Source organism: Ursus arctos, unplaced genomic scaffold (assembly GCF_023065955.2).
Source record: "Ursus arctos isolate Adak ecotype North America unplaced genomic scaffold, UrsArc2.0 scaffold_22, whole genome shotgun sequence".
In the NCBI taxonomy this organism is placed as follows: domain Eukaryota; kingdom Metazoa; phylum Chordata; class Mammalia; order Carnivora; family Ursidae; genus Ursus; species Ursus arctos.
This window is the reverse complement of record NW_026622897.1, coordinates 4018135-4032500: the sequence shown is the minus strand read 5'-3', so window position 1 is coordinate 4032500 and position 14366 is coordinate 4018135. Positions and strand designations below refer to the sequence as shown.

General features: G+C 39.7%; 1 long non-coding RNA gene across 2 annotated transcripts in view; it reads right to left on the bottom strand.

Moving 5' to 3' along the window:
• Positions 1-14366, bottom strand: part of LOC125282454 (uncharacterized) — a 406235-nt gene that overhangs the window by 100177 nt on the left and 291692 nt on the right. For both annotated transcript variants that reach the window (XR_008960914.1, XR_007189607.2), the window contains exon 3: positions 13461-13500. This is a non-coding gene — a long non-coding RNA (uncharacterized LOC125282454). The remainder of the gene's footprint in view (positions 1-13460; positions 13501-14366) is intronic.

Below are 14366 nucleotides of genomic sequence, written 5' to 3'. Positions count from 1 at the left end.
TTTTATTGTGCTTCTCAGACAATTGCTTTTCTAAAATCTAAAAAAATATTGAGCTCTAATGATATATATACTGAAATATTTAGAAGTTATATTATAATATTTGCAGTTTACTTTGAAATGCATGGACAATAAGATAGATAAAATGATAGATGGATAAACAAAGATATAATGAGTGCTGATAAATGGTGATGGTAGACTCTATTTGCGGGTCTACAGGTGTTTACTGCAAAACTCATTCAACACTGCAATATGTTTTAAAGATTTCATAATAAAATCTTATACTAGCATAAATATATCAATGAACTGGTGCTTGCATATGCATCGAATACCTTTGGAAGCATATCTGAGAAGCCAGTAACTGTGGTTGTGTCCTGGGGGTGTATGCTAAACACCGGGGTGGAACAGAGAGGCTTTCTTTTCACTGCATGCCTTCCTATACTTCTGAATAAATACCGTCGTTATGTATGAGATATATCAAATGGAAGAAAGGATATCTCTAAGACCTCTCCACACCAACACATAATCAATAAATCACCATTATCTTACCCAACATTACCTTTATGATGCATGACGCTATGATGAAGAGAAAAAAAGAGAAATGTAGATAAAATTAAATTTCCTGACAATTGCAGTCCATTGATAAATACCTGAGACGCGCAGAGTGTGACATTCTTCAAGGAACTCACAGCTGCCTTACAGTTACTGCTTTGCTAGAGACTAAAATCAATCTTAGCTGACAACAGCCAGACCTCCTGTGCTGCTCTTTCTGTCCACACGTCCTGTCCCTGGGCTATAATAAAAAAAACCACTGTTTGCCCTGTAAAACAGCTCCAGAATTCTCTCTTGACCACTGTGCTCAATAACCCTGCATCGTATGTTTGGTGGACCGTCCATAAAGAGCTCTGCATCTTCCTTCATCTGGACTTTGAGCCTCGGTGCAAACTCAGTGAGTTACTCCCTCTTCTCTTACTTTCATTCAGGGGTTTTTCAAGGAGTACACACTTACTGGAACACTTTCATGTCAACTGTTCAGGCGGCAATGCTCTAGTCCATGGCTACTCTACGGGGAGGGGAAAAAAAGCCGGCCTTCTGTCTGGAAGCTGGTACCTTGGCCAAAATGTTAATAAGACCTGGAAACTTGATGCCTCCTCCTTATTCCTGTTCTTATAAAAAGCTGTTTTTCTTGGCAGTGGACACTCAAGTCACTAGGACAGTTGCCAGTCTCAAGACTCGGTAAGGTTTCCTCCTCATTGGTCTAATGTGAGCCCTCCACATACCTAGTCTAGCCACTTCTGGCCAAGAGACCTCCACTTGGAGATGGCCAAAATGAGTACTCAACTGAATTAAAACCTAGTCAGGGAGCATTTCCTAGGGATATAGGCTGTAAGACTACATGTTTTGGAATGTTGTTTAGGCCATGGTGGATTTCCATTTTCACTATTATTTGTCCATGTCCCCTACTGACTACTTAGATTGTAACATCAGGTATTTCCTCCTGCAAATTCTTAGCATTTCCACGGGTTACAATGGCAGGCTCTCTTGGTCTACGTACCAGTACCTATTGTGTCCCAGGAAAAACAGTAAGGAAACAAAAGGACATTGACATCCCTTCAGTAGGACAGGTCAGTGTTCATAACAACTTTATGGGGGACACCTCTGGTTGCTTTCAACACTAGGGACCCTTGACATTATCCTGAGTGGGATATGATCCAGGAGTCAGGCAGGGGGTAGATTATGGTAATGGACTTTTTTCTTCTCTAGTCCCCAAGGAGTTCACCTTGGGGTGCCTCTTAACCCACTGGAGCCAATTTGGATTGCAAGATATGAAGAAGAAAAAACTCATTTTCTGCAATAACACATGGCCTTAGTACCCTTTAAGAGATGAGGAAAGATGGCCCATTAATGGGTTCTTAGACTCAGTATTCAGTACTCTCAGTACTAATTCTGCCAAGATTCTCTTCACGCCTCCCTCTTTTTCCTGAATTACTTGTCTCATCTTTGTTTGTTTCTTCTTAAGATCACAAATATATCTTGAGAGAACTAGATGAATGTGGCCTGACTCTTGTATGGGGGATTTTTCTCCCTCGCTCATTTCCCAGGTTGATGGCTATGATCATTGGAGCCAGTTGTCTCGTTAGTCTACCTTGGGATGGGGACTTTAAGGAATCTTCCCAAGCAGCTGCCAAAACTCCTTGTTTTGGGGATGTTCCCTGTCTTCTCCTGCCCAACACGGACTGCCTATTTTCACTTTTTGCTGGTGGGAAGAAAACAGGTATCTGTTCATCTGTCGGAACTGACAAACTCTAGGACTAAGAATCCTCTTTTTCTGCCCGTTAGGCTCTTCTCTGCCTCTAGCCATGCCGGCACCAGCTCACCTCTTCGGCCTCCCCTCCCACATCCTGTTTCCGTACCTCCATGGGCGTGGCTTGCGCAACCTGCCCCTAGACCATCCTCTGTGCCTCTTGTGTTACTGGCTGTGCTCCTCCTACCCTATCAATGAGCAGAAAGCACCCCAAGCTGTTGGGCCACCTCCTAATGAGGTTCAAACTGGAACACCTCCCTGATCAATAAGAAAGGGTCCAGGGACCCTTCCCAGGACTTAAAACACCCACTTCAGATTCTCCCACAGGCGCCCAGATAAAAATGGATAGTGGGGGACAAATTGAGTGACATTTTTTATATAAATATTTATTTAGTTATTCCAGAAAGAAAGAGCAAGAGTGAGGGGGGGTGAGAGGTGGGGGAAGGGCAGAGGGAGAGAGAACCTCAAGCAGACTCCACATTGAGCACAGAGCCCAATGTGGGGCTGGATTCTAGCACCCCGAGATCATGACCTGAGCCAAAAGCAAGAGAGCTGGCTGTTGAACCGACTGAGCCACCCAGGCGCCCCAAATTGAGTGACTTTTAAGTGGACATAAGTGCAACATATTTTGTTTTTCGGCTAAATTTTGTTAGTTTAATTAAGATAGATATGTTTTTGGAGTTACCAGCATCAAATATAAAACTTTTATTCTACCAAGGTTTAGTAAAGGTCAAATAAGCTTGTGTTATTTCTGCTGCAATTTGTCAGCAAAAAGATGACTTAAAACGATGATTAATTTTATCTGTCTCAAAGTTTTCATGGGTAATTGTTAAAAAAAACAAGTAGGTTGAATAAATAACAAGGTTCTCGTTTTCAAAATATTTGGCAACCTAAAATTTTAAACTTCTGCTAAGTTACATGATAAATTGGATTGAATTTATTGGATATCTAAGTCTTTTCCAAATAAGATGAAATACTAAACTGATTACTGAACGTAGGTTTGTGCTTTTGTCTTATTGCAGAGAAGCTGAAGATTCTTGGGTCTGTTGGTAAACATGCTTTGTGCTTTAAGACTGTACTGGGGAGAAGCATGCTTTTAGGTATCATAAAATATGTTTATAAATCTCAGAATTCTGGTGTAATAGACAGTTCACAATTGTTCACCACTTCATTTTCACTGGAGACAGGTTTCTGAGAGGAAAAGTTCTGATAAATATGGTTGAGACTGCTGGAGATAATGGGGGAAGCAACTCTGTATGTAGGAAAATAGAAGATATATGAGAAAGATATGAGGATAGGAATTTATTTTGTTGAGGAAAAAAGGAAGTAACTTTGCCCTAAAATGAGACTGGTTATTTAGAGAGAAAAGGCTTAGGACAAAATGTGAACGAAAAAGAAAGTTGTAGAAGGTTTGTGAAGGGAAATGTTTGCAAAAGAATTTTATGTATGATCAGGACTAAGGTCGAAATGAATGGACTTTAAAAGTGCACTAGTTTAAGACTGAAATTCTGCTTTTCTCTGTTGAAAAGGAAGTTTTCTGGGACTGTTGGTCTGTTCTTGATAAAGAAAAAAGGCCAAAACAATACTTTGTTTGTAATTCATCAGCCCAGAAAACCAAGGTTTCTATGTTTTGTCTTTCTCAAGTCTTTGATTACTTAGTAAAGTCCAAATTTCCTCAATACTAGAGAAGCCAGGTTTACTAGCACTGTATAACTTCCTATAGACTCTTATCGCCACCTTGGTTAAATGTAAATACAAATCTTATAATTATCTGTAATCCTACTTAAGCGTGATCTTGGAAATTTTCTGAGGACTTTCACAAACTTCACAAGATTTGAATTGACTAATTAGGCTTGTTTATTTGGTATGTTAAGTTACTTAGGGGAAGCACTGTCAAATAAATAATGATAAAGCTTAGGTTGTATTGTTGGAATAAATGGTAAAATTCCTAAAGTTTTAATATGTTCTGGTATAAGGTCATCACTTGATATTCTGGTTAGTGAAGTGTTATACATCACAGAAATAACCAGATTTCCTTGTCAGCTATATTATAATGAACTCTCATATCAGATCCTTAACCATGAACATCTTTGAATCTGTTGTCATTTATAGTTATTGTTCTTATTCTCTTGCAAAATGTGTTTCATCTTCAAGGAGATTCATGAAAATGACTCTTGACAAATACAGGTTTTTGATATCTTTAAAATCATCAAACTAAATTGGCTAAGAATTTCCAGAACTAATGGAAAAAGCTGCATTCAAGTTGAACAAGAAATAGTAACGTGGGACTAAATGAAACGAGGGGGATGATTACAGTTTTTATGACTCTGTTTGGAACACTGCTGATTCTCTAATGTTTGCTCTTCCAGATTAAGGAAACTTTCTCTTAAGATATCCATGATATACAAAAACAAGACATAATACTCCTTTCTGAACAAATCGAAGCAGTTAACTTTTCTCCCTACCTGAACCCTCTGAAACTCAGAAACCCCCCGTGAGTGTTCTTTCTTCCATGGCAATTATGATTATTGGCAGAAGTTTAATGAGAATCTGTTCTCTTGGTAACAGGACACCATTGGAAACATTGGCTATATTATGAAGGCTTTGACTAGACTGTCATATTTCAGAGACATACATAGACTCAGATATGACCAGACAGCTTTAAGGAACTAAGGTTGACTTTATAAAACCCGGAGCCATAAAGCCCCGTGGAAGTGTTGGCCTGACACCTTGCTTACAGGGATCCCAGCAGCCTCACCAGGTGAGTACAGAATGTCACTTCCTGGCTGTTGCAGGAACCTCAGGATATTTTGGGGGCCTTGAGAAGAGGAATTTGCCCAAATCTACAGGAACTCCAGGCAAGCCTGATGACAAATACGTGGCTTGGCTTCTGGCCTCAAGAGGCCATTAAGAGTTCAATCTAGAGATTCCTTGTAAAAAGTTTCAGCAAACCAGATTTTTCAAAGATCAATATGATCAATCAATAATCTTGTTGAGCTTATGTAAATAATTAGGCCAAGTTTATGAAAACTGGACTCGTTTTATAAAATCAGTCTTGATTTGGCTATCTTGGATAAAAATGAGGATGATTATAGAGAGAAAATATGTTTCAATAACACGTCTTCGTAGATACTAGATTTGAATTACTGTTTATTGTAAACTGGACTAGATTCTGAATTCTTCTGGTTTCTTCAAATACCTGGCTATGGGTCTCCAAACTAAGGTTTCCTGTCTTCTTCCAGTCTCTTAATGTCATTAAAAACTAAAACTGCCATTTTTTCCTCAAGCCTTGAAAACTGATGCTGGACAACTTGAGGTCAGCTTCAGAGAAATTACCACTAAACTCAAGTATTCACAATCTTTGTGCCTGTTGCTCTCTGGGCCATTCCAAAGGATCGCCAAAGACATTTGAATTACAAACCAGAAAAACCCATCTGATCCCCACTGCCTGTTCCCACTCCGTCGGAAGATGCTTCAAGCCTGACCTTTAAAATCTCACTGGCAGCACTGGAAACTCAGACACTGGGTCTGTAATTTGCTCCAACCATTAACTTAAATTTTTCTTTTGTTTCCATAGAAGTTCCTCTTAATTACGTGATCGCTTGCTAAACAAAACAGAGTCTGTATGATGGCTAACACCACATGCTACACAATTAAGGCCTTAAACGACTCTCGAAATAACATTATTAAACACCAAAATAACTCAAATGCGTTAAGCAGTTCTACAAAATCGAATGGCCATAGACGTATTGAAGGCAGCGCAAGGAGGAACATGAGCCGTTGTTGAAAGAGAATGCTGTGTATATTCCAGATTGTCACAAAAATGTAACAGGACGGCTAGAAGATATGGATGGGCGTCTTAAATGATTGCTCACTTTAGCGATTGGTTAAACTCCTGGACTGGAGGTGGGTTTTGGACAACTATCAGGTCTTTTTATGGGGCTTCTTTTTCTCATAATATATTAATCTTATTTTGTTGTGTGTGTGTGTGTGTTTTTTTAAGATTTTATCTATTTATTTGACAGAGAGAGAGGCAGCGAGAGAGGAAACACAAGCAGGGGGAGTGGGAGAGGGAGAAGCAGGCTTCCCGCTGAGCAGGGAGCCTGGTGCGGGGCTCGATCCCAGAATGCTGGGATCATGACCTGAGCCGAAGCAGATGCTTAATGACTGAGCCACCCAGGCTCCCCATTTTGTTGTGTTTTCTGATGTCTCTGCCTGGTGCCGAGACTCCTTCGCTGCCATAACTTCCAGCTGACAGACGATCTTTCTACTCAAGGAGGTTCATCTCTGGATTTGGCTGCCTCTACCTTTGGTAACTCCAATAAATTCCCCGCCTGACCAATGTTGACCCAAAGGTAGGGACATCTCTATGCCATCATTCAGGAGGAAGAAGTTGTAGGAGATAAGACCTTCTACACCCAGCAACCTCAAAGATTTAAGGGTCAAAATTTCCCAGGGGGGACAACAAGGAGGAGAACAAAGCCAAGAGAAATGCAGATAAAATTAAATTTCCTTACAACTTGCAGCCCACTGATAAATACCTGAGACATGCAAAGTGTGACATTCCTCAAGACACTCACAGCTGCCTTCATGTTTAATGCTTTGCTAGAGACTAAAATCAATCTTAGCTTGAAAATAGCCAGACCTCCAGGATCCCATAGGGAGTCTTTAACATACGGAAATCCCTTTAGAGACTTCAGTTATCTCTGCCCCATGCACCCACCCCAACTTAAAAATATATAATCAGGTATCCCTCATAATCCCCACGGGGTCTTGTCCCTGGGCTATAATAAAAAGCACATTTTTGACTATAAAATGTCTCAAGAATTCTTTCTTAACCATTGAACTCAACGACCCCACATCAGTTATATATTTATGGTTAGTATGTTTACTGTCTGGTTTTCCCAATAAAATGGAGGCTCTGGGACGGCAGAGACCTTTTCTTGCTCAGCACCCTATCAGCAGTTCCTGGCACTATGCGGGGATGTCCTCGATGAAAACAAACAAACAACAACAACAACAAGGAAACCTATTTGCTATTCTCAAGAGAGCAGAGAGGGGAAAATATTCATTTATTCCGTGGCCAGCCCTGGGCAAGAAAGCCAAAGGGTACTGGTCCTCCGGATGGCTGTTGAAACAGGAGAGAGGGGTACTGGGAAGGAACATGGGAGAAAACCAAACACAGATGGCTTTGCTGTCTCTGAAGTTGAAACTCAATTTTTATTTCCTTTTGACATTGATGTGTCTACATTAGGGCACATACTGGGTATAGCATAGGATCCCAAATATTCCACGGAGGGGTTTGGGGTTTTTCTCTCCCTCTGACTCATTCCACTGTGGATGCTGATTATCCCGTGTTACTATTCCAGGCGGCTGAAGCTACACTTCAAATCTGAACACTGGAGGAATAGTATCCCCTAGGAAGCCCGTCTTGGCCCCCATTTGAAAGAATCAAATCCTTTCTCTCTTTCTCAACATAGTACATTTCCTGAGGGCCACGTTCCCGTTAAATAAAGACCAAACCCAAGTTCTCTCTGCTTCCTATTTTCCACCTTTGCAGCCGCACGCTGCCCTCGGATTCCGGGATTTCCTCCGGCAGCTGCACAGCCTGCAGGGTGCGAAGACTTGCTCTCTTGCCGGCTAAACTTGAGAACAAAGTTTTGATTTCTTTGACAACCTGGGTTTATTTTTAGAGATATTAGGATGACTCACCTCCCCTGACATTTGTTTCTATAAAAACTAACTTTAAAATGTCACACTTCCAACTCCGTACAAAGAGCAAGAGGAAAGCTGCGAAAGCAGTCGAACCCAGGAGGACTCTGCTTCGGAGCTGCTTTCCCGGTGCCTCGTCTGCCCGCCCTCCCCTCCTCTCCTGAGATCTGTGTGCCTCTCCTGGCCACCCCAGAGCCCCATCCCGCAGGTGTTGCTTAGTGTGAGTGACCTGGCCATGGGCCTCTAGGAGCAGGAAAACAGGTCTACAAGCCAAAATAAAGTGAGCCCATGTTGGCAACACTGCCTCTGCACATGCATTACTGACCACAGTACTATGCACAGAGTATACAAGTGGTTCACAGAAATATGAAAAGTAAGCGTTTGAAGGATGTACAACACAGAACACTGTTCCTGACAGAGTATTCAGTGCATTGCACCTTCCTTTTATTTCACTGAAACCTCTCAGGGGATGCTGACAGACTCCAAGCAAAGAGGATAACGAAGAGTATGAGGGAACTGATAAGTGCTCAGGAAAGATTTTCATATGAAGTGGAAAAGAAAAAGGCAGGCTCCAAAATGAACAGATAAAAAGGGGAGGGAGAAGTGGACACAAATACAATCCTACTAAAGCTGGAATTATAAAGATTTTCTTTTCTCCGGCAAAAATTTCTAATTTCCACATGTTACTTTTAAAATGAAAAAGAAAAAGTGTAACAAACTTGAAAAAAAAAATGCTATTTTAACAACATTCTATAAATGAATACACGCGTGTATGTTTAGAACGTATTTACTTTTAAAGTTTGTGAATTCCTGGATCAGTCACATTAAGGGACTCAAGGTGTCCAGTAACCAAATGGTACAAGCAGAAATCTCCTGTGGCTTCGCGTGCCAAAGAGCTGTTACGGGAGCGAGCTGGGAGAACAGGAGAATGGGTTCTAGCTGGCAGACAGATGCGATAAAAGTCTGAAACTGCTGACAAAGGTCTTCTCATATATCCAAATTAACTAGAGAATAAGAGGAAGAACTCAACTGGAGTTCTAACCTGGGGATAGTGACCCTGCTAAGCAGCAAATAGATTTGAAATATTTATCAAGTACTTACCGTATTAATTAATTCTGGGTTCTACAATTCAGTTGTGAGCAAGACAGATATAAATTCTTCCTCATTCAATTTACATTCCAGTGAAGGAGAAGATGAGGGACACCATGATAAGTTTGGAGTTAAGTGAAAGACATCATTAAGGGGTGTCAGGTTCAGCAATGACACAATCCCAGTTACGTTCTAAGGGATCACTCTCACTACTACGCTCAGGAGATGAGTCGAGGGGCCAGGAGTGGATGGTGGATGGCAGGTGACATTAAAGTAGACCGAAGTAGAAACCATGGTAGTTGGGACAGAGAGTGGAGATGGAGAGACATGAGTGTATTCAATAGGGATTTGGAAGGTATTTGTCATTGCAATGGATTTGGGTGACAGGAGGCAAGGACAATGATTCTTGGGAAATCAGAGGAGTCTCAGGGCATTACTGGCTTAGTGTTTGACTCACAGCAGCAAGGCAAGAGAGACCTAAGTATTAATATTACAACCAGTCAGTTTCCACCCAGCAAATTTTTCAGCGTAAGTCATTGCCCGCATGTAAGTAAGCCAAATTTCATCTCTCTGTAGTTTGGCGGTACTTAGACTAGAACTTTGTCCAAAACTGTGAACATACAGTGCCCAGATTCAAGACCATCTGGTGGGTGGGACACAACTCACTCAGAGGCAGACCATCGAGATTTAGCAGGGCCAGCTGCCAGACACAGATGAGACAACTACAAACCAACGGAAGCAGCTGGCGTTTCCCTGAGAGAGGTGATTTCTGAAGAAAGGTCATAGCAATTCTACTCTTTGAATTGTTTCCTCTAGTGACTTTTAAAAAAAAAAAAAGTCAACAATTATAGGAAGCTCTTTGAAACAGCAGGGTGAATGGCGCCTGTCTCGGTCTATGAAAATATTTTGGCAACCCGGCTGACTTTCTACTTAAAAGACAGTCATCTCCAGGCCGTCATTTCTGCTGAGAGATCATGACCAAATTTACAGATGTCAGTACACGGGCCTCCACAGTGGATCTCCATAAAAAGGCTACAGAAAAATTCTCTCGTGTACACTGGGGATACCGAATTTTGTCATGAAGACGCAAATATTGAACAGCTACGGGAAATTCTCTTCAGCTCACTTGGCCTATACTGTCAAAGCTGAACACGATTTCTTTACTTGTCCCTTCAGAAGTTCCAAAGAATACAGAGGAGATATGAGAAAACATACTCTCCTTCAGTTCCAGGGCCCCACTATACAAGTGGTCACCTTTTTAAAAAAATTCTTTTTACAGTATTCTAGAAAGCCGATCAGGTAGAAAGGCAGTGATTATGGTGATCAGAGGTGGGAAAGAGCACTTTGAAGGACCAGAGGGTGGGAACACTACCTCCATTACCGGAGTGTCTGCTCTGCACTAGGGTAGGCTAGAAGCTTTATATCCGTTTTTCTACTAAAATTTCAAAGTAACCCTTTAAAATAACTGTTGTTCCTAGTTTATAAAAGAGGAATCTAAGGCTCTATCACTCTGTGGATACAAGGACTGAAGAAAAATATTCTAGTTGAGTCAAATGAATGAGAAACATATGCATGAAAAAGGCAATTTGAGGTAAACATTGGGGTTAGGACACCGATTGTTCTTTTGGAGCCCCAGGTAATCCTAAAACATTGAGAGAAAGCTACCTTTATGGGAATTCATGCCTTTCCCAACAAACTGTGCCACTGAGGTCTTTATCACGCAGATAGCTGAGATAATATGAACAAAACAGCCTGGATTATTTTATTCTCTCCACCCATTTGCTTAATGTGTAGCAATTTGATAAGTGTACTTCTCTCTCTCTAGTATGTAAATGTTCACGCTTGTCCCTGTAGCATTACTGTGTCTTGCTAGATTAAAGGTATTCTCCACTCCGGGTTTATTCAAATAAAAGCCATTGTTAATATATAAATGTTACCTTAAAAAAGTAAGAAAAGAAAAGATGCAATAGGTAGTTTTAAACATCTTGGTTCAATTAGTTTTAACAAAGGAAAGAACAAGAACAAGAAGCAGGGAATAGTGTGTGTTGGGGAATGGGGGCTGGGGTGGGTGGAGGAGCACATTATTCAGAATTTAGTATAAAGGCAAGGCAGGAGTGGAGGAGGGAGAGAGAGAGAGACAGTGACAGGAAAAGGAGGGAGGAGGGGGGAACAAGAAAGAGAAGAGGGCAGGAGGCAAGGAAACAGAGCAAGAGCACCGAGTGGAAGATGCACCTGGCTCACAAGTTCCGTGTCAATCGCTCACTGTGTGACAGAACCACACGAGTCTTGCACTCTTGAAGTGCTTAGACTCCGCTCTCTTCCTAAGGACCGAGATTACACGATCAGGGTGCTTTTTACAAAGGGCGTATTACTTTTAAAACAATTATCTCTGAAAATATATTACAATGGAGACTAACCTGTGGGGATCTAGGTTAAATATATCTTTGCTCCTTTGAAATTCCATTAGTCATTCTTGAGAATGGATGCAGCCATTTTAAGTTTGCACACCAGGAGAAGAGGAAGAGAAAGAAAGATGAATCATTAAGCTGCCTAGAATTACCTTGGGCAAGGTGATCCAATTTCCAGGACTGATGAATGTAACCTTTTTCTCCACTCATCTAAGACATAGGAAGATAGTCAAAGGAGAGGTTACCCTAGTGTAGGTAGCTTTAGTCTTGCGGTTTTTGTATTCTGCTAGAGAAAATGTGTTATTTCTTGAGATTGTTGAAGCCTTAGAGACCCACTTGTGCTGTCATGGGTTTCCAGGCTCACTGAAATGTGACTTACTTTTCTTTCCTTTCTGTTCAGGCAGGACTAAGAATTTCCTTCAAAAAATATTTATGGACTGTCACCAAATGCCAGGAGAAGATTCAGCGCTAAGACCGAAATAATCCATAGGGCATAGTTTCTGTCTTTAAGGAGCTCTGTGAATTATACCCAATATTTAAGGTTTTCTTCATGCCTAAGAACTACGTAAGTTTTGTTGCTAATTTATATTTTAGTGTTGCCATGGCAGCCTAAGGAAACATTATTTTCCCCTGGACCCTTCATTTGTAGTTGACCCATGGCCAATGGTTCTATGGTAGTACCATAGACATTTTGGTACACGGAATGAGCAGCAAAACCTGAACTCTCGCCATCACCAGTGCCATCCCCCAGCAGTGACCCTGAATCTAGTCTTTTCTAGCTTGCAGATATCTGGATTAGTGTCTGTTAAGTACAACTACGAGCTTCCATTGAGCAGGATCAGGAAAGTGGTCATTTCTGCCCACCATACTGTGTCATCAAGATAAAGTACAGCATAGCTATGATTATTTGATAAAAGATTGAAATGAAGAGATCTGCTTCATAACCTATTTGACTTCACATCTAAAACTTCAAGGTGCTAATTTATGATGATGCTTATAATACTAAAGCAAACTAATGAAAAAAGGAAAAATTAAATGATAGAAGGAGAAATGTGCAACATTTGTAGTGGAATATTTTAGCACACTTTTCTCAGTAACTTATAGACCAAGAAGACAACAAAAAGTCACCAAGACTAAACATGGAACACCATATTTACAAAATTGACCTAATGCACTATGTACAAAACTGTATATAAATTTCTAGAATACTCGTTCTTTTTAAGTGCACATGGGACATTTACTAAATTGACAATATAAAAGATAGTAAGTCTGAACAGATTTAGGAAGATTCAATTCATACCAGGTATGTTCTCTGACTACTGTAGAATGGAATGATATTAAAAATCAAAACTAGAAAATGTTATCATATTTGGAAATTCTAAAAGGTACTTTTAAATAACTCATGATTCAATGAAGAAATCACAATGAGAATTAAAAAGTATTTTGAACTGAATCATAATGAAAACAACACATCTGAAAACAAATGATAAATACCTAAATCTATGCTCAGAGATTTATAGATGCACGTGGGTACATTATAAATTACAATCAATTATCTAAGCATCCATATCAAGAAATTGGGAAAAGAACAGAAAATTAACCCCAAAAAATAGAAGGAAAAAAATAATGAAGGTAAGAAACAATAAGTAATAAACAAGTAATACTGTAAGGATAAAGTGAAAAACTTTCTGGCTACATGGATGGAACGGACAAAAATCCTAGAAAAACACAACTTACCAAATATGCTGTCCCCCAAAGAAAGAGAAAATCAGATTACTCTTATATCTATGAAATACATTGTATTCATTATTCAAAACCTTCCCCAAAAGAAAACTCCATGCTCAGGTGTTTTGTTGCAAATGTTTGATGATTTCTAATGAACAGTTAATGAAATTATGACATCACCATTATTAATATTTTCTAGAGAGAAGTAAGAACAGAACACTTACCAAATGTTGTATGTGACCTGTGTAATCTTGATTCTAAAACCTAGGGAAAAAGAAAAACACAGCCTCAATACGATTTCTCTCACAATTCCAGGGTGTGTGTGCTTGTGCGTGTGTGTGTGTGTGTGTGTAAATTGGCAAGCCATTTCTAAAATGTATATGTAAACTCAAAGTTCACCTATAACTAAGACAATCTTGATGAAGATGAGCACGTATGGAAGACACACGATGTCACATATCAAGATGTATCATGAATTACATTAAGTCATATGCTATTTCTGTAGAGATAAACAATAAGCCAGTGATTTAGACTGGAGAGTCTAGAAATAAGTCCATACATATATGGACATTTGATTATAAAAGTTAGTGTTATAGATAAAAGTTGTTCAGAAAATAATGCTGGAACAATTAGTTATCTATGGGGGAGGTAGAAATCAATTTTAGCTCATAATGAAACATAAAACTCCATGTGAAATTAAATCTAAACATGAAGGGTAAAGCTTAAAACATAATATTTATATTTTTATTTTTTAATCTTAACAAAAAACATTATTTTGACTATGTTAATATTGAAATATCTCCATTACTAGAACGATTCCACTAAGGGAGTGACAAGGTAAATCCACAAATTAGAACACACTCTCAATAATTACATCTGATAAAAGGCTCATTTCTAAAAAGATATAAAGAACTTCCACAAATCAATAGAAAAAGTAAAATCATTTGAAAAATTGGCAGAAAAACCCCACAACAACCTTGAAGAGGAACTTCAAAAATGAGCACATCCAAATGGCCAATGAGCACTGAAAAGATGGTCTTCTTCCTCGCTCACCAGCACGACAATCTAGCATGAATTCACCAAAATGACTGACATTCAAACGACTGGCAATACCAAGTATATATGAGAGT